Source organism: Phasianus colchicus, chromosome 6, assembly GCF_987193195.1.
Source record: "Phasianus colchicus chromosome 6, bPhaCol1.hap1.1, whole genome shotgun sequence".
Classification (NCBI taxonomy): Eukaryota; Metazoa; Chordata; class Aves; order Galliformes; family Phasianidae; genus Phasianus; species Phasianus colchicus.
The window spans coordinates 35954184-35975692 of record NC_143441.1 but is presented as its reverse complement, the minus strand read 5'-3'; the positions used below and the strand labels follow the sequence as shown (position 1 = coordinate 35975692).

The 21509-nt window shown below is 46.5% G+C and overlaps 1 long non-coding RNA gene across 2 annotated transcripts; it reads right to left on the bottom strand.

Moving 5' to 3' along the window:
* Positions 1-635: 635 nt before the first annotated feature.
* LOC116243211 (uncharacterized) lies at positions 636-18766 on the bottom strand. 2 transcript variants are annotated; one of them, XR_016467817.1, is made up of 7 exons: positions 16012-18766; positions 11620-11682; positions 6521-6866; positions 6232-6324; positions 3354-3509; positions 1818-2801; positions 636-1413 (listed from the first exon to the last, which is right to left on the bottom strand). It is a non-coding gene; the product is annotated as an uncharacterized LOC116243211 (long non-coding RNA). The 2 variants fall into 2 exon arrangements; XR_016467818.1 differs by lacking the exons at positions 1818-2801; positions 16012-18766 and adding an exon at positions 11770-12897.
* Positions 18767-21509: the final 2743 nt, after the last annotated feature.

Below are 21509 nucleotides of genomic sequence, written 5' to 3'. Positions count from 1 at the left end.
CTTTGGTCTCGTGTTTCAGCCGCTTCTGCTCGCTTACAGACTAATTTTGGATGTTAAAATGAATGTGTAGCCAATACCATAAAGCACAATCAGAAACTTGGAACCTTTTCATTACATTTTACCCTGCTTCTTTCACATATGTGTAAATGGCTTGAAATGTTTCACCCTTGTGTTCTGTGTTGGGCTGTGCTCCAGAACAGAGGTTTGGGAGCAATGGCTCAATGGGTGAAGCCCTGGTCTTACTACAAAAAAAGGAATATGTCCTACAGCTATCAAAGGATGGAAAGACTGGCAGAATTTGCCGACACATGTAAGGGCTTGAGCTAAGAGTCACATAAAAATACCTGGGAATAAGAGCAGATAATTCCTAGGAGGAGAGGGGGCTTTCTGGAATTCCTTGGCTTTGCTCATCAGGCCTCCCAGCACACGAAGCAGCCTGCACAGCCCAAGTGGCAGAAAAGGAAGTTTTGTTCTTTATTCTGACTTAATTCTCTTAATGCATTTGTCACTTTTCACTTCCTTTTGTTTTACTGCACAGACATAACAAGGCAGTGTTTTCAGAAATATTTTTACCTCTAAAATACACCCGACAGACTTAATGATAACATAGACATTCCCCACAGGGAAGGCTGTTGAGAAGCTGTTCTATTAAGAGCAGGTGAAGTGATGGGAAGGGAGAGGATCCGCTTCTTAATTACTCATTTAATGATATCTCCAGCATTAACCCAAGCCTGCATGTCACACGGCTGCTCCAGCTGCTCATGCTGTAGCATGGCCATGCTGTTCCAGGACTGCTGCTTGCAGGGCAGCAGGCTGCCTCTTCAGTTCACCATTTGCGCTGCTTCTGCAGTCGTGTGGCAGCAGCCCCCAGCTGGCACCCACTGCCCCCATCCCAGCCTCTCTCTGCCCATCCTGTTGCTGTGCCCTGCCTGTCCACACAGGTGGGGGTGATGGATGCTGAATGTCTCCCTGTGGTTGTTGCTGGGCACGCTGTGTGATGCATCACTGGCTCCAGCAGGCAGTGGAAGCGCCTTGGCTTGAGGAGGTGCATGTGTATTCTCTTCCTAAGCTGGAGCATATCTTTTCTGATGATATGTTTTCTCCCCCTCCAACCCGAAGAAAGTAGTGATGGTCATCAGAGTATACAAGCCAATGGGCTCATTAATGCTGGGACTGCAGAAAAAGAAAACTTCTTGAGAACCATATTTTTCTACATAAACTGTGTACTGTAAATGTCCAATCTGAGTTTCCAGCTTACCCCCTTGTGCTCACCCCTCCTTTCCCACTGTGGTAGCAGTCAGGAAGTCCCCACATTACAGGCTCATTACGTTCTGATGTTCTCACCCCAGTGTTGCGCAGTGTCTGTCCTCTCTCTGCTATCCCTGCTTCTTGGTGTCTCAAACTTTCGTATTTCTCATGTAATGGGAAAAGAAATAAAGTGGCTAACATAGAGGAGAATTCAGCCTCACCTCTTCCTTTCCATCTTGATTCCTCTGTGGCAGCTGCGGGTGCTGGAACTCAGCGTGCTCCATCCCCTCACCATGCAGAGCAGGGAGCAGCAGCTGTGCAGTGCCAGCAGTGCTGTCTTCACCCCAGAGCAACATGAGCTGCTGCACAGCTACATGCACAAACAAGCGGCTGAGCTGGGGAGCAGCATCTTCAAGTGGCAAAGACGATGTGTGGGAGATTAAACTCACACCTTATTAAACTCAGCCTTATTAAAAGCATTAGAAAAATGAGAGTGGAAAGGACTGACTTACTGTCCCAGAGCAGCTCTGCTGCAGGTGAACCCTGCCAAGAAGTGGGTTAATGCTTACCAGCAAGAGCAGTTCCGAGGGATCCCTCTGCTACCCCTCCCATGCCTCACTTCTCTATCACTGACAGATTTTTTTTCCTGGTATCTTTCCTGACTGCATTAGAGCGATTTAAATCCATTAATATTTGTTCTGTCTACAGTGGACTCTGAGAAGAGTTTGTTCTCTTCCGCTCTCAGTTTCACTCAGTGCAATTCTGCCTTTATGTGCTATACAAGGTAAATATTAGCTTTGGCACATATTATAATGTGAATATCCCCTTTCTTTATCTAACACAATAATCAAAACAGTTGAGCTAGGCAGAATGACCTATATTCTATTTTTAATGCCAAAAATCTAAAAAAATATAAAAATCACCCACTAAAGTGGTGCTTCTCAATTGTCAGCTATATTTTGTAAAGGGATTACGCATTTTTATTTTGAGAATTTCCCAGTAATCCATTTAGCACCTAATCCCAGAAATGCACAGTGATCGTTGTTTGAACAGAGCGCAGTGTGGGAGCGGGCACTCAGCTGCTGGCTGCAGTTGTTGCTGTAACTGCAGTGCAGTGCCAACCTCTTACGGACTTTTTTCCCAAAGCAAATATCATCATCTTTGCTTTTCTAATGATATTCTCATTCCCCAGGCTTCTAATCTTATCCCCCCCCCCAGTGATACAACACAACATAATCATCTGCTCCTCGATAATTAAGATACAAAATGTACTTCTTTGCGAGTTGGCATAAATTCACACCTATCAGTGCTGTGACGATTTTCAGGCATTTCAGTTATTGCCCAATGTGCTTACGTTCATAAAGATCTGCTCTGCTCCCCGTCCGCCTGATGAGTTCATACCAACTCACTTAGCTGTGTGCATCTCATTGGAGTCAACAGAGCTGTGAGAGCTGGGTGTTTTGCAGCAGTTTCACACTTCCACACAAGACTAGGATGCGATTTAACTTGTTGCCATTCTCCATTTCCAATATTTCCACAATTTCTTCTTGACTCTGCATCAGAAGCCCAAGACCAGAGCGCTTCACTTCCTTTCTATGTACTTTTCCTTTGCCCCATAAAAAGCTTTTCATTGTAAGAAAATCTCAGCCACGCTTCTGCCTGCATCCTGCCTGGCATACAGAACTCCACACAGGTACTGGCTGACAGCACCAAAGCCCACATGCCCTCCTCCGGTACACAGCTCCCATTTGGCTGTGACACGATGCACCCACTTGGCCCATCCATAAGGAACGAGGTTTTGCAATTGGAAGACGGGTGTGAAAGCACTGTCATTCCCTGAGAGCCACAGTGATGTGGCCCGAGCTCCCGCAGGCGATGGACTCACAGCCCTCATGGGGAAGGGGCAGCAGATCCACTTATCCACCCCTCCACAAGACACAACGGCTGCACCGTGGCAGAGCAGGGGGGGCTGATGGCCGTCACCCATCTGCCAAGCACATACTCATCTGCAGGGTAAGGCCTTGGGCATGTGGAGACCCAGGAAGGTCAGAATACAAACATGTTAAACACAAACTGCTCTCCTAAATGGGAGTTTCTGTACTTACAGACTTCCAGAGAGGAGCTGCTCTTCCTTATGTTCCTGTGCAGCAAGCAGGGCTCATTGCCCAAAACCCCTCCAAATGCACAGCACTCCATCACTGAGCGGCTGTAAATTCATTAACGAGAATACTGACAGCATTTGGTCCATTCCTGTCAGACAGCTTGAAAAAAGGAGAGAAAAAAGCTATCAAGCTGTTAGTAATCAAATCCCATCACACACTAAAAATAACAAGAAGCTGTTTCAGCAGGGTGAGGGACAAAGCAAGCTGAACCCTGGCAAAGGTGCATATCTCCAAATTTAGAGCAGGCCAGCAAGAAACAGTAAGCAATGAACCAGCCATGGATGCCCAGAAAGTGAAGGTTGAAGATGATCTTCAAATATAGCCAAGCTTTATTGTTATTAAGTGCTTTAAAAATCAGAACTACTGGTTTAAATTAGCTCATGCTATGTAGGCAGCCAATGTAAGGAATGCAGATGGAACAGGACAGCAAAAAACCAAGGCATGTGCAGCTCTTGCAGGGCCACAGTGCAAATAAAAACAGGGGCTGTGCTCTGGAAGAAAGCACCTGAGCTGAGCTGTGTGGGGAAGGGAGAGGCCACAGGGGAAGCCAATGGACGTAACCCAACATCATGTTTCTGGAATTGCTTCTAGAATTCTCTCCATACATGGAGCAACTGAAGAAGAGTGTTGCACCATTATAGGGCTTCCCAGCTATTAGGAAATGTAGTTCCACAGCCAGGCGTAACCAGAGGCACATGTCACAGCCCACCCTGACAACGGGAAAAGTTCAGTGAGCTCACAGACCCCAGCCAGAGATCCCATACAGAGACACTTCTGCTACTTTCTAGATACTCTGCAGATGTTTGACCAAAGTTTGGCTCTAATTCTTTCACAATGCAGATGCCAACATGAAGTCAGAGCCAGGAAATTAATCCTAGATGTTCACAGACAAACTGCTTTTAATCCTAATTGTTGCTTTTCTGCTAAACAAAGTGGTTTTAAACAGACCTCCCATGCAGCTTGATGTGCCTGAGCCAGCTGCTCACGCGGAGCGCTTCGGCCCCTCCTTGCTCCCTGCACAACGCGTGCCCTTACCTTCCCAAACCAATCCCCCGCCCGGAACGCCCTGCTCCGGTGTTTCAATCTCTGCAGCAGTTTTCCCACCTCGCATTGGCCACAGACAGATCTTGCCTTAACTGATAGCTGAGATTTACAGTGCTAAGACATAAGTGATACTGTTTCTAGAGCAGGAAGCCCATTCTGCCAAACACGAGCCCCTCCTTCCCACCATTACTTATTTTATAACACACTCCACATACCAAAGAAGTCCACAGGCACTTGAACTGGCTTCTAGCTACAGCTACCTTCAGTTAGAAACTAAAGTTTGACGCAACGCACAGGAAAGGCTCTCTCTGAACACAATAGGTATTGAACCCAACTCTTCAAGCATAACATTTGCATCAGCAGTAACGCACACCGGCTTGTGCTGCTGAAACTACAAGGTGCTGCTGTTCTAACAATGCCAGCACAAACTCATATTTCCAGTTTCTCTGACTGGATCTATACATACTGTGGTGGAAGCCCTTATATAAATACACATATACTCACATACATAATATGTGCATTTATGTGTGTGTATTATATATTTCAGCATTTAGGGTGCTTCCAGAAGTATATCCTGATTTGCACCGTATGTACATCTGTACTAAAAGCTCTACAGCACAACAGCAGCCGCAAGAGGTGAGTCAGACCTCTCACCAAAGGTTCACTTGATGAGAAGTAATATATTCTGACTATATTAAGTACCATGAATGACAAGACAGCCCTTCAGACAGCCCTTCTCCCGAGCAGTACCTCCAGCCCATTTGCCTGATGCTCCCGCAGCTCTAACATCCCTTTGACTGTCACATACATTCCCACAGACCAGATGAGGGTAGGACAAATGGGGCTCCAGCACACACATACAATACGTGCCAGTGTTCCAAGAGCATAATTAGTACCATTCTGCTCCTCCACGCAGTGGGGAAACTCTATCCTAATCGAGGGCAAGGAAAGGGGGCTCAGCTCGTGCTGACCTTCTCAATCCTAGAAGAAAGAGCTTTAAATACGTAACTTAAAACACAAGCATGAACATTTCAACTTTGAATTGGCTGAAGCAGTGCAGTACAGTGATGCACTTCGGCGTGGATCGCTCCAGCCCCTTCAGTGAAAGGCAAGATATGGCAGGAGCTGGGTTTAGAGCCAGGCACAAAAGCCTCAATTAAATCAAAATACGGGAAGTCTAGTTCTTTCACACACATATAACATAAAACCAATTATGCTCAATGCCTTTGCAGTATCACTCATTTTTTATTGAAAAAGAAATCCACAAAATCAGCTCGAATGAATCCACCCCCACGGCAATGGCGGTTTGCACCTGTTCTACATGTTACACACTGCCTGCACCGATCGCTCTGATGAGTATCTGAGCTGCAATGCAGACCCACATCCACACGTTCCTCCTGCAGACTACAGCACAGCAATGCACGTAAGGACCTGCCCCAGCGCTCTGCCTGCTCTGTGTTGGACAATTGCACGGATGGACAGAAAATCCCAGCAATGCTGAGCACCAAACTGTGAGACGCACCAAGCTGCATCATGCAAACAAACCAGGTATGTGGGAAGCGACAGAAGAGGAGCAAAGGGTAACAGCTGTTAGTTTACCTGGACAACACAGAGCAAAGCTGTTAAGGGTAGAATGGCATCAGTTCACATTTGTGCAGCTGTGGCACACCCCTTCATTCACGCAACACACAGTACACAATTATGCTATGGAGGTCACAGGAGTCAATTTTCCCTTTCATCTCATCCACATCAATTAGGAAAATATGCCAAAGTTCACCTAGGCTGCGGTGCTGCTTTCTGTGGTGGTGAAGGGTCAGATCCTCAGCTGCAGAAGCTGACAGCCTGTGAGCGTGGCTTCAGGGGGCAGGGGCTGCAAACAGACAAACACAACTCATCTTGAAACAAAAACAAACAAACAATCAGAGGTACCTTTGGTGCGTGTACCAAAGAAACATTCCTAGAGGTGCCCCTGGAAGTCACACTCATTCTGCAGAGAAACACTAACGAGAAAAGAGTAGGATGGCAGCAGACAGACGAGGCTGTAGGACAGCAGTCCCACTACTCACCTGGCAGCACCCATCCCTGGTGCTGCTGCAGCTACTGGCCATGGAGGCTGATTCTGAACACTGGGACATTCCTTCTGCCCTCCTGCTATGGTTTGTGCTTCAGCTTTGCAATTCATGCCAACCTTCTTCAGCAGTTCGCTAGGAATCCACCCTGAGACCCCCGCTGTCATCTGTCAGCTGTTCCTAGAGTTTTCTCTGAGATGTCCTTCAGGCAAGATGTGTATTTCTCCACATATAATAAGATTCTGAAACCCCATATAATCCATTGAGAAACTGCTCTGGTGTGGAGGACAGCGTGAGATGAAAGTATTTCTTCTGCATACAATTTGTAGGGCAGTGTTCAAAACTGAAAAAAAAAACAAAACAAACAAACAAAAAAAAAAAAAAAACAAAAAAAAAACACCTGCAGAGAACACACCTTCAATTCCATAAAGGGAACTTCAGCGTTTCTTTTCAAGCTTCCTTTCTCCATCAGTGTATTTGACCGTAGAGCAGAGACCGAATGGAAACACGCTGCACCCAATCCTCCTGTGTGCTGCATTGGCTGCACATTTACAGTAACACCAGCACTTCCCAGCAGCCTCAGGCCCGTCACACACACCCTGTACAGCACTGCTGTAGAGGATGGTGCCTGGGAAACCCCCCGCACACAAAAGGCGCAGTGGTAGCGTGAGGTCAGCAGCTGAAATGAAACACGTGATGGCAGCTGCCTTGCTGACAGTATGGAGCTGGGAGATGCAGGGAGGATCGCTCCTATTCTGAAGTGTAACACAAAGCAAAGCAAGGAGTAGTACATGCTTCCCTGCACTCCCTTCTGTGGTTGTTGTGCAGGAAGGGACGTTAATGCAAATCACTTCTCAATGGTACCTGCAGCTTGATATCAAGAATGACCCTTGGGTTGGCGTCTACAAGCTGTCTTCCTAGAGGAAAGGATTGGCATCGACTGGCATAAAACTACTGACAGCGAACACAGCTCCTTAACAGCCACTTGGCTATCAAAAGTGATAGTCAAATATAAACCTTCATCTAAAGACTTTTATAATGTTAATGTACTCATTCGGACTGTTAGTATAAGTGTACTGCATCATTAATCACAGTAATGGTACATCAGCAGACAAGTGAGGTTTTGCTCAGATCTATGATTGTCCACATCAGTTACTGGCTGCCTTTAATTAACAAGGACTGACCTCTCCACTTCTCTTTCTATTTCTGCAGTTATGAAAAATCTATTTCTGAAGGTGGACTCCTATGATAAATGGAGCACATCAGTGAAGCAGCTTCTGATTTCAGTTTAAAAGACATATATATAATTAAAGCAGAAAGTTTTTCTGCACAACAGAGACTGAAATTTCTCCATCTGGAAAATGTAAATACTTCCAATCACTAAGCTACAAAGTCTCAGCATTTGCTAAAAATGATATAGATACTCAATACTGTGCCACATTTCTGAAGCTTCAGAGCAGTAATCTATGAAACGTGCTCTTCCCCCACTCCGTACATAAAGCACGTCAGTGCAGGTAGTATATTCACTGATTGCACCTCAATTATTCTCAAAAGGGTACGTTCCAGCCCAGCTTAGCATGTGCAATAGGAAGTAGATTCTCAAACCATCTGGCAATTAAATTTCTTAAGTCTTAGTTTTGTGAAAATAGATCAAAACTGGCTTAAAAGCTGAACTCTGATCTGGGATTATACCGTTGGTCCTGTAAGGAAATAATTTCCAATCTACATCATCTAAAGAAATGCCTTAAGGACTACCACGGTGTTTCATTTTTTCCCTCAAAATTTCTATTATGGGGGGAAAATAGAACACAGAGACAAAAATATTTTCATCGACTCCCACAGGTCTTTTATTAGACTCCAGAGGCAAAGAAAATACGTAACACCTGGCTTTCGGATGGGAAGAGGAAACTAGAATTATTTTTATCTGTTTCCCCTCTACACCTCCACGCCATCTCTCCAGCCCCTCATTAAGCCACACGTCAACTCGGGACAATCCTCTTTTTCTCCAAACTCCCTCTGACAATGCATTAATTCTCCAGTTCATTTCTGCAGCGCAGCCCCTTTCTCTCACGTTTAACCTGCTCTGAGGAGGAGCTCACCCTTCTGCCCAAAGCGATATGCTCACACACACACACAGCCCTTTCTTAATTCATCATTAAAATGGTATTCTGTGCTCCAACCAGGTTAATCTGGTGTGCACCACAGACATTACCTCATCTGTGCAGCACATGCAGCTCAGTGCACGCAGTCTCCTTTATGTGACAATCTCTTCAAGACTGCAAATTATCATTTCCCTATCAGAAACATGAAAGCATTTTTCACATTATGAAGAGAACGATGGCACAAAGGCACCATCAAAACTTGCAGTACCTTTAAAAGACAATGAATATGAGTTAAAATTAAAAAAACACATGTTCACATAGAGTCAGTGGTGTCACTGGGTTTTATAAAGGAATTAAATCTTTGTGTATGGGTGCAGCTTCTTCATTCATTTGTAAAATGTTAAAGGCTGATCAGACTTGTGTCTGTAGCTGAGTTGACAGATAATTCTAGCAGACCTCAGGAGATGGTGTAATTAATTGTTACAGGTTATAAATAAATAAGTTTTTAATACACATATTGTATATATGTACACACGTACATATATATTGTATATATGTATATATACATATATACATAACTTGTGCACTCAGCAGTTGTTCAAACTTAGCAGCCTGGTCCAATAATGGAAAAGTCACAATTGTATTGAAGAAATACTTTTAGTTCTTCATGTTTTGGCACAAATTATTTATGACCCAGGATGGCAGGAAAATGATTTCCATAAGCAGCTTGCTTTTCTTCTTTCTTTTCATCATTTTTCCTCTAAGCACTGGAGCTCACATAACCCATATGTACACTCCTTTACTTGTTCTGCCAGCAATACTCAGTTCAGTGGTGTTACTGTACAGAAGTTGTGCCCATCTAAATTTTATGCATTGTGCATTAGAGGCTTGGTCTACAATCACTATAGAACTGTACTGGACTTCCAGAAAGAACAGAAGCAGTGACTCATGAAGAGCATTGTCTAGAAGGCCTAAACACGAGGCTCTCGTACTCCACTACAGATTATTCAGACAAAGCTTCGTACAGGGCAGGAACAGCTGGGCACACTTTCCTTTCTGTCTTTTGAGAAAGGAGAACAACCAATACACTTGCAGTATTTATATATGACTTGTATTTAGAAACCAGCCATACACTAAATAAAAGCATCTTCAAACACAAATATGCAACACTTCAAAATCTCCTGCTTCCACCAAGCAGTCTGCATTTAGAGCCCACATCTCCGCTAACACAATTGCATCTGGACCATTATGTTTAATGGCCCTCAGTGGACCTACCCCTCCCTCAACCTCCAATACCTTTGGCCTCCACAAGTGTTGCATGCATTCTAATACCTTCCTCTCCCTGCACTCCTGGAAGCCTGAATGAGCTGTATTGGCAGAAACCTCCAGGAGGTTTGAACAGCATGTTGTGAGGATTAGAACGGTCAATACCCCAGAGCAGAATAAAATGTCCTTCTAACTGGAGAAAAAAAAAGAGGAAATTGCTACATCCCAAAAATAAAAAATAATTAAAAGAAAAAAGGGGGGAGGAGGGACGACTTCTGTCTTCACAGTTTACATTCCTGAAGCATTTTATCATTTTGAATATATATTGGAAAAAAAAGTCTGAAGAAAACAATCCATGTCCTTTCCCATCTCTCTGGTTCTACCCTTTCCATGGAACTATTCATACCAAGCTCCAAAGACAACAAAGAACTGACCTTCAGGCTGATCCCATCAAATGTCTTTTAGGCTGCTTTTAAGTTTGCCTAGATCTAGACAGCATGCAATATACAGCACCAAGGCTCAAGAAGGGCGGGCGTTTCTACATTAAACACAGATAACGCCTATATCACTTATTAGGAGACATGAACTACGTCCCTGACAGCAAAAGACAACTCACTTTGTATTTCCAGGACACACTGATAAATCAATGGAAGGCTTCAAAATAAAAATCTGTTTCTTTAAATAATAAAACAGAGATCCAAAGAGAGACTTGGCACAAACATAAGCTGCAGAGCTCATTGAATCTGTTTCACCAAGGACACCGAGATGCTGAGGGCAGCGCACAGCAGTACTGGGGTGCTGAGCAAACGCACCCACAGGAAATAGCAAGAGGAGCTGAATAAAGGCAGGAATGCTCTGGCAGGTCTGTTCAGATGTGCAGATACAGCAAACATGCACGAGCTAAACAGAAACACGCAGGTTACTGTAACCAAGAGCTTTGTTAAGACAAATTCACTTCTGCAGAGCGTAAAATATTTATTATCACCACAGGTGGTGTAACAGTTTGTTTTACAGACACTCACAAACCTTTCCATTAAATCTATAAAAGGAGCAGATTTACCACCTTTACCCGAGCTCAGAAAAGTGATTGAACCACAGAACTCTTGGGGAGGCAGGAGTCCCCAGCCTCCCTCCCTCTGTGTGACAGCCCTTTGCTAAATTTGGGCAAACACACACAACTGCTCTGGGCACCAACATTGCCAAAAGGTTGGGAAGAACTGAAAGGAATGTAAAACTCATGGCTGTGGCTGCTGCAATTGGAGTTGATATCAAAGAAATCCAGCTGTCCTTCCCCCAAACCCTCAAAAATCGGGATTTGCACAGCACTGTGCCCAGAGCAGAGCACACTCAGCTATGCTGGGGAACACTTGGGGCACCTCCTCAAAAGCACAGAGTCCAGACCTGATTGCGAAGGCCCAGCAGTACTAAATCAACCACGAACAGAGCTCCAGCCCAGACTCAAGGCTCCAGATGCTCTTCCTCTTTTCATTTCCTCTCTGAATTGTTCACTAACATCTGTGTTTCCTTTTAAATACCATGCTACAATCCAAAAGCACTTGCACAGTATGTTACTTTGTACCAGAATAGGCTGCTATTAGATAAAGGTGGCAGAACGCAAGGACTGCACGGAAGTATATGCAGAAAGAATGGCAAAGCAAGCCTTCAGCAGGTAACATCTCCTCTACGTGTTCCTCTGCACAGCATCTCCCAGCTCACACACACGCTTACCTCTGATGAAAGTTTGCCTCAGTTGTTGCTGCTCTATTTTCCTTCCTTCAGCTGTCAGACAACCTGGAGAGCAACACAACTGCTTGAAGAAACGAGACCTCTAAAAGCTTGCTGTTCTCTTACATATTTTTTCAGATCAAGCCTCCCCACCTTTAAGTTCATTTTTGGAGCCAATGAGCTTCTGACTGCATGTTTACACAGCACTGAGCCCTTGGAAGGCAGAATCAACCGGGCAGACAACCAGGGGCTGTCTCAGCAACGTGGCAGCTTTAAAAACCAAGCAGATACAGAGAAAGTCACAGAGGGCACAAAAGCCTGCTGTTCCTGCCCACAGCAGTATCTGCTACTACTCCCAGCTCATTAATTGCTAGTTTTCCTGATTATAGAAACAGCTTTTTCTGCAGCTGAAATGTATGGCATCGTGTCATTTGCATATGCAAACTGACATACGAACAATGAACCAGTTGCACAGTTCCTTAGAGAGCAACAATGTAGAGGATTTACGATATGGATGTGGCAACAGGCAGGGAGGGGAGCGTGTGGAAATGGACACACAACAGCACGTGATGCTCTTTATAATGTTTTCCTGATAAATAATCCTTTGTGCAATTTCCTGAAACAAAATATTTCACATTAGTGGATTAACAACATTTAATTTGGAAAAAGAATAGAACTAAGTATCTGTGCAACTTTTATTTGCCTCTAGAAGCATAAATATTCATTAGATTTCCATATATGATCTCTCATTACAGTCACACACCGTTCTTCCACAAGATCCCTACATTATTCAGTGCAGAAAAAACAGTGCTAATTTAATGAGCAGCTTAGCATTTTGTTTTCTTCCTGTTCTCAAGGTATAAACCAAGACATTCTTTTTATGTGCTGTTTAAATTCTGCTATCAAAAAAGGAATCCCTCTTTTCTTTATGAGCATTCATTGCTATATCAGAACACTTCACTAATTTGTCACTGTTGTTCTCCCAGGCCGGAAGATGGGAGATGGTATTATTACTCCCATTTTACAGACCACAGACTGAACACAGACAGATGAGGGGAAAAATAAGTAACACTTAGAGATGCCAACAGCTTGCTCTCCAAAGGACTTCTACAGGACTTCACAGATTCAAAGCACAGTTCCCATTAGGTCACCATCACCTCTGAGCACCTAGCATTTTCACAAGACTTATTTTACAAATGTGAAAACAGTGATAACCTACAGAAGATCTTTTTTATTAAATAATCTGATCATTGCAGAGACCTCTAGCAATGCCCAGGATGGAGTCCAGTTCTACAGAACATCATTCAACTACTGTAAACATTACACAATGCTTTTAAGACCTGTAATGCTATGGAAAGTACAGTGGAATAGCACAAAGCTAGGCTACAGCAAATGAGAACAAACCCAAATTCAGTAGTCATAGACACAGGAACAAAGGAAGAAAAACTGCTTACCTTTAGAAGGCCTTTAGGCAGGGATCTTCAGCAAGATAGCCTTGCCTCCACTGCCAACCCTTAAATGAGGTTGCATGCACCTGAGCTCCCTTGGGTTGGCCCTGCCTTCCCACCAGGTGCTCAGTCACTGGTTCAAGCCATGACTCAGCATTTCCACTACACTACCTCTACAACAAATGATGAAATCAGACTGCAGTCCTTTCCCTCTTTCACCACGTGTCATTGTTTATTCCCTAGAATAGTCACCTTACTCAACGATACTCGTGGAAAACATGTATGGGCATGGAATCAAATCCACACACACAGTACGACCTACAGGTGCTCAGTTAAAGTCCTGCAACAGTTGTGCTCATTTCTAAGGTACCAAGTTTTTCCATTGCTTGACCTTGCACTTTTAGTAATAGTTTTATTTTCATACATTCTTTATGCTTGAAGTTTCTTACATTAGGAAAAAAAAAAAAAAAACCTATCACAGTTAACAAGGCATACATTAAATAGATCAAAACTACCTTACTGAAAAACATTGAAATGTAAGATGTAGCAGTATGAGCAATGATCTGAAAGAGACTCTCCTGGGTGAAACTTCTGGGACTATTTCTCATTTAACACACTTGGCAACGATCTGCACAAGGATTTTGATCAGCACAGCTTGCACATGGTACAAAGAGCTGCAGAAAGTCAAAAAGGTGGGGTTATTCCTACAAGCTGTGCTAAGTGGTCACAGTCCTACAGAATGTTTTGGAATGCTCACACAGCAATCAGAAATACAGATAATGCTGGAAGGACAGAAGACCACTTTGAAAATCAGTTTTTCAGGAAATCATTCTTTCAGAACAGAAGGGTCAGTTCAAATGAGCTCCAGAAAGCAAGCTTGTGGCACAGGGTGCGAATGGAAACGTTGAGTGAAAGGAATTCATTTTGCTGCAGTACAATGCATTCCTGAGAACACTACTATGTTCAGTCTTGATGTCCACTTCTCAAAAACCTCTCATCTTCCTTACAGACAGCTCCACAAAAGTGATAAAGATTTGAGAAACAAGTTGTAAAAGTCTGAGCCAAGGAACCATCACACAGCCAGGCTGGGCTGCAGAGCCTCTGCCCTGGCTGACCCAGAACGTGCTCCCAACACTGCTCCTCCGTGCTTACTGGCCAGGCTCATCAGTTTTGCAGCCTTCCATTAATACAGCAATTGTTTTTCCAAGTTTTGTTTTTAAGCTTTCTCCCGCTAAGTACAGGAGTCATAAAGGAAGGATTTCCCCCCACACACAGATGTAATAATTTGGCTTCTAATCTTAGGAGACGATATGGATGTCATTTGCAACTTTGCTTCCTAAGGAAGCAGAGATACACAGTCACTGTGTGCCCATAGACGTGTCCAGCCCAGTGACCTTCCTGCCAGCTTTAAACAAACTTGACTGAGGAGCACTGATTACTTTCAGCTACAGAGTTCCTACACATTTTCCTTGAAGCAGGTGTTCAGGTAGAAAAGGGAACTTTGTAAGCAACCCAGAAAAGAAGAAGGTTGTACCATCCTTTGAGGTAACAGGCACTGACCAAGACACAATGACAATATAATAATCACAGAAGAGCTTCATGTTGAGCTCACAATCGATGACAAAACACAAATCTGTAGAAAGTGTTGGAGCTGGAGAAGCCAGATTAACAGAATTATTTGCTTTGGTTTTTCTCAGAAATACCAGAGATTGGCCACAGCTGCAGAAAGGTGCTGACAGCGCAGAGTGGAGGTGGAACAAAGAATCCCCTCAGGTCTCTGCCTGGCACAGCTGCTCCAACGCTTAGGGCCACGCTGCTGCCGGGGCAGGTAAGGCACTTCTTCACATCACAGGGCACAGACCTTGGTGAGGGCTGACCTCCCACCGAGCCCTAAGCCACAACTCACCTGCACGAGTCAGCGTTGTGTATTTTCTCTAACCACTCCCCTGTCACACGGGAGCCTTTTGAGCTTAAAACCAGACTCAATTAACTCCACCTCTGGAAAGCACTTGGTGGATTCTTCCATTCCTTCCATTGGAAGGGCTAAGATAAATGGAAGAATCTCATTTATTGTACTAGGGGGGATATGTGATCAAAATGACTGTACTGATACAACTGGTATCTTCCAGGTATCATTTAATAAATTTCCTTAATGAACCAGCTTTGTAGGAAGGTGTCTGAATAAAGCATGGTACGCTGGGACACTCGTTTGACTGATAAGCTGCAAACACCAGTACCAAGGCGAAACATTAACCCCACACAACAAGTGAGTGATCCTTGTAGTGTCACTAACAATTTGGAGTGACCCTTCTCTCATTAACTTCCCTTTTCATATACATCATTTTTATTAAAAAATCTGCATCTGCAGTCCTTCAGACAATTATTAGTTAAAGGTGAAAGGTTTACATAACCCAACACTACCACAGGTGCACAGCAAAGCAAGCTCTCGAGCAGCATCAAACTTGTTATTCCACCGGCTGCACTTCACAGAGATGCCAAGAAACCAGCATTTCTAGAGTTAATTCATCAGTTTGAAGACAAAACATTCCCTTAACCCCTATGTATTGAATATCAGATGATGGCTTAATAAATAAAACAAATATTTTTGCTCGGACAATTCTAACATTTTCAACTGACGGTGTTCTTTATCGACAAGCAAAACATTTTCAGTTTTAACTGCTGGAAAATCATTACTGAAACTATGAACTTCATAATTAGTATGATCTTCAAGTATTTCTGAAATACACCCATGTCACAGCAAGGACATATTCCTTTAAATATTGTAAGCAGAAAAATCCTCCAGGGGAATAAGTAGGACAAACATGTTTACGATTATTCAGCACTGTAAGATTGCTGAGCTGGTGATGTCAGCTGTATGAGGCATTTCTACAGGGAAAAAAAATAACAAACAACAGGATACCATTGGAATGACTGTACCTATACTCACACGCTGAAAGTGTGCTTGAATTCCTCATACTGCTGCACCAAAACAGGTGAGAAGGAAATGCTTCTCGCAGATGCACCTAAGAATAGACACCTAAAGTAACATGGAATATATTCAGTTTCCAAAATAACATATTTCAAAGTATTATTTATTAGCAGAATGTATTCCAATAAACTTTTTTTTTTTTTAATTTGTAGTCAATGCGAAGTGCTTTTGAGCATTCTGAAAAGGTGAAGTGAACCTCTCCCCTCAAATCCTTCATGCTGGAATTCAGCAAACCCCCCTGCATCGCATTTTCCTTTTGATGAACACAGAACAAATGCTGTGTTACAGGGTGACAGCAGCCCTTTCCATGATGTGACATGGGGCTTCTTGACAGGCCTCACTGTCAGCTCACACTGTTGCCCGTGGAGCTGCCTCTTGGCTTAGCACCGGGTTCAGCAGCTGAAGGAAATGCACAGTGCTGATTTAGTAACACTGTTGGTCTGCGCCGGCCACCCACGCTTCATGGTCTGCTACGATGCTGCAGCTGCCCAGACACCTGCAGCCGCACTGCCCCGTGCTGCACAAGGTGAGGCCAAAGGAATGCCTGGGCAGCAGAGCTCCTTCAGTGACCAACTGCCCCCAAAAGTAGAAAAAGGTACTCCAGCAGGTATCGCTTTTTCAACTGGCAGTGGGCAAAAGCATCAAGCCAGCCTCAGACCCCAGCACTGGTGTGAGTTATCAAACCCAGGACTTCACTTTCCAGCATTGAGCACCCCAAGTCAGTTTCTCATTAGGGAAGCTAAGTTAGCAGCATCTCATTATCTGGGCCCTGAGTACCTCCAGCAATGACACTGTGCCCCCTGCAGTTTCCAGGATACCTTCCCTCTTGCCTTCCTGTTCAGAGCTTTTTTTCCAGCCCAAAGAAAGCCTGGGTTGAGACATGACAACGCTCATCAGCACAACTAGCAAGGGCTCGACTCTGGCAACGAGCAGAACACGAGTGCTTGGGCAAAAAGCATCTCAGCATCATCTCATTAACTGTTTTTCATCTCTTATGGAGGTACTCAGGGGAAAGCCATTATCAGCACAAAAACATATTTTCAGGGAAAGGGTCCTCATTTCGCTTAAAGCTCACCCTCACTCCCTCCTCCACTACCAGGCAGGCCAGAGACACCTGCATGCCATTTACATGTCATTAGAGCAGCTCCAGGCACCACAGACCAGCCGTGCACCTCAGGATGCCTCCTGCTGCACTGCTGCTGGGCCAGTGCTCCAGGCAAGAGGGCATAGCAGCAAGACCTGCCTGGCCAGGCTTTCTCACCACACTCCGCATGCTGGTAAATGGGCTGCACTGTGAAAGACCATTCAGAGGTAGAATGCTACTGGCTGTAGCATGGACCATTCCACGTATTTTCCCACACACAGGTAAGCCCACGTTTACAGCAATCCTAAATTATTAATATTGCAAACAATGCTATTAACACTACTGTGAATAACATACTAGGCAAGTAAAATACAAAGCAACCGGTATCACTGCAGAAGGACCAAGAGCCAGTAACTGTGAATATACTTGCTGCTCATAGGCTGAGATTTAATCTACTGCAGCAATTTACAGAACAGCCAACAGTCACAGTGGCTTTTAAAGTACCTCTTTTTGAACAGTTTATCTGGCCACAGCAACAGCAATGAAACGTGCAGCTCTTCATTCCCACGTGGCCCTCCATTGCCAGTCGTACAGTCGCTGCTCTGAGGGTTTACCTCTGGCCTCCCCACCTCACCAGCTCATTTTGTTAGAAATGCTGAACTATTTGCACTGCACCACGGCAAGGAAACATGGCATTATTCTCATAGTTGTACGCGTCATAGAATCATAGAATGGCACGGGTTGAAAAGGACCACAATGATCACCCAGTTTCAACCCCCCTGCTATGTGCGGAGTCACCAACCAGCAGACCAGGCTGCCCAGAGCCACATCCAGCCTGGCCTTGAATGCCTCCACAACCTCCTTGGGCAACCTGTTCCAGTGCATCACCACCCTTTGTGTGAAAAACTTCTTCCTAAAATCCAACCCAAGCCTCCCGTCTCATTTTAAAACCACTTCCCCTTGTCCTATCACTATCTGCCCTTGTGAACAGCCATTCCCACTCCTGTTTGTATGCTCCCTTCCAGTACTGGCAGGCCACAATGAGGTGTCCCCAGAGCCTTCTCTTCTCCAAGCTGAACAAGCCCAGTTCCCTCAACCTTTCCCCATAGTAGATCTCAAAACACACCATTTGCAGCTGAGATTTTAGACTGTGGCCAGTTGTGCCAGGAGGGCAGCTAGGGCTGAAGTCCCACCGGCAGAACACCACAACACAGCAGACGCCTGAGGGACCTGGAGGGGCTGCGCAGGTCCATGCGAGGTTTGTGTCTGCAGCCACAGAGCTACGAGAGCAGCACAGCCGGCAGCGCGATGGCGGCAATGCACAGGTGGGAGACACGGGACCCTGCACAGCGGGCTGCACAGCGAGCAGCACCGCCCTCGCAGGGCTCCGACACTGGGCACTGCGGCACCGTTCCTCTGCTGCCAGCCCGAGTTCAGACCTCGCAGGCAGCGGCCACAGCGAGCACGGGGCCGGCGGGGCCGGCTCTACCACCCGGCACGGAGACTGCTAGCGGGTTCGTGCGAGAACCGTTCGCCGCAATTCAGCACCTAAGGCGCGAGCTGGCGCCTCTCCCAGCCGTCCCGCCTTGCCCACCCCCCGCGCTGAAGCAAGAGGGCGTTTTCACACCTCACCCCTCATCCCCGCGGCGGCCCCCGGGCTCCGCACAACGCGCCCCGCCCCGCGCTGCCAGCGGCCGCCCCTGCGGCGCCCCGCCGCGCCAGACAAAGGGCGCGAGGCGGGATGCGGCCCCACCGCCCCGCTCACGCCGCCGGGGCTCCGGCCGCACGCGGTGCTGCCCGACCGCCCCCGAGGGGCTGCGCGCTTCCGCCCGCCGCTGGGCGCGGCCTCCCGCGGAGCTCCGAGAGGAGCGGGCGGAGCTTCGCCTCGCCGCCGCTTCCTGGGCGCCCGGTGCCCGCCATGTCGCGGTGCGGGGAGCGGGTGGCCGCGGGCGGCGCTGGGGTTCGGCGGCAGCGCGGCTCGGTGCTGCATCGTTGGGTGCGCAGGGATTCGCCCGGCATTAAAAACAGAAAAACGTAATGACGGGAACGCAGAGGTGCCCGCGTGGCACGGCACTCGGCAGCGGGCTCCATTTCTGGTTGCGCTGGCAATTCAGGGAGGACAGCGCTGCCCAGGTGCTTGGCGCGGCCGTGCCGCACTGCACAGCGCTGCGCGGGGCGGAACGCCGCGGCCGCTGACGGGAAACACAGCCCGGGAGCGGGGCAGGATTCATACGGATCCTTCCTGTACGCTTACATCGTCCGAAATGCGGATACTTCCTCTGTAAACCTTTTACCATTCAGCAGGCACCTCCTTCACCTACTTCGTTTTCACCCGCGACTGTCGATCCCCGGAGGTTTCCCCGCCTCATTAACAGATCGGTGGCTAAATGAGGAGAATTAATTTTTAAATCCCTCTAATTCGCTTTATTACTGACACCGGCGCGCCCCGTGCCCGGCTCCGGGGTGGATGCGTCCCCTCGGGGTGGGCCGGCCAGGGGACGGTGCGGGTGGGGCAGCGCCTGCCCGCCGCTCCCGGGGCCGCCGTGCTCGCACTGAGCGACGCCTTCGCCGCCGCCGGACCGCACGAAACAAAGGCGAGACCCGCGGCGCGGCGGCGCTGCTCGGACCGCGGGCGCTGCCGTTACTGAGGGAAAAAAACTCGTCCGCACCCCGCGGATGCCGCTGCTCCGCGGTGGGGCGGCAGCGGAGCTCCTCCGCTCCCCCGCCGCCCTTCTGCGCCCGCTCCGTAGCGCTGCGCTTTGTAGCACGGCGGCCGCGAGCGGGGCGCGGTGCAGGTGCGGCACCGCTCTGTTTGCGCGCACCGCCACCGCGCTGCTCCCGTCTCTCTCAGGCAGCCGCCGCCAACTGCGGCAGAATATCGGCAGTCAGCACCGCGATTTGTTCGCTGTCCGCTGTCTCAGACTCCCGTTTACCCGCGGTACTGGCTTCAAACAGAGACGGATTAATTCTCACCCCGGGATTCACGTGCCACTAAATTAAAAGAAAGGAAAAAAAAAAAAAAAAAACGTTTATCCTTTAAAGAATTCTCTTAAAACCTTGGTTGGTGTTTTAAGTCGTGTTGGAGCCCTACCTGTGTTTTATTTGCACGAACTAGAAATGAGGAAGTGCAGGGAGAAGGCGGCAGTGAGCGCTCGCAGCTCCGCACAGCGAGGCAGGGGTAGCGCTCAGCAGCCAGCAGCGGCTCTGTGCAGCGCGCAGCCCTGCGCACGCCGGGTAAGCTGTTCCTTTCAGTGAAGGGAAAAAAAAGAAAAAGAAAAAAAAAAAAAAGATATGCGGATCGGTCGGTTTGGGGTTTGGAAGATGATTCTGTGTATTTGTATAGATTTTGGCCACCCGTTCTCGCACGCATAACCGTGAAAATATATAGAAGAGCTGGCTGTGCCGTTCCAGTAGTTTATGCCTGTAGAATGATTTATTAATGGAGTTTGCGTGACATTTCCCTGCGCTGCCTGCAGAAAGGCGTCGAGACTTGATTGTAAACTCATCAGCACCGCGTGGAGAAGCCAATAGGATCCGGAACGCACAGCTCGGAGCAGGAGAGGAACGCAGGACACGTCCCTGCGTGTGCCAGAGGACAGATCCTGCCCCCGGATCTGCAGCTGATGAAACAGTGCGGTGCTAAGGACTAACGGGAGACTTCTGCAGCTTTTAAGCCTGAGAATCTGTGGGATTTAAATGATTCACTGACTTTGTACCTGTCTTTCCGCACTGAATTTAGGCTGAATTTTATCCATGGCTAATCCCATTGACTTCAAAGGGAATCCCGTATGAGTAAAGCGGTTGATGTTTATTTAAGTGAGATCTTAAATATGTCTTGGGTTTTTTTGTTGTTTTTTTGTTTTGTTTTTTTAATGGAACAGCTTGGCTATTTAGGTTCTGAGGTTAATGCTGCTTTGATTCTGTTCCTCAGAAAGTTCATTTTTAATTTCTCTGTAATCTGAGCAATTATCTCTCTACAAGTCCTCTGTTTTTGGACAACAGTTAAGCAGAAAACCTTCATACTGCACAGAATCCATTTGAAAGTGAAATGAGGTACCATCTAGTCTGGATTCAGCCAGATAGACCCATGGACAAAACGTGTGTTGGTTGGCTGTTTTTTAAATACATCTTAAATGTGGAGAAAAAAGCACGGTGGGATTTTAATCAATGCAGTGGAGTTTGAAATTGCATAAAGAGATGTACAGAGCTGTTCTTTTCTGATTTTCCTTTTCACTGTTATTTTCAAGAAAATCTCTAATTGTAACTTTGTCTTTTACTTCTCCAGCTGCTTCTGGTGGCACTTTCCTGTGCAGGAATGGAGATCCCCATTCCTGGTAGATGGGTGAAGTCTTTGATGTCTCTTCTCTTCCGA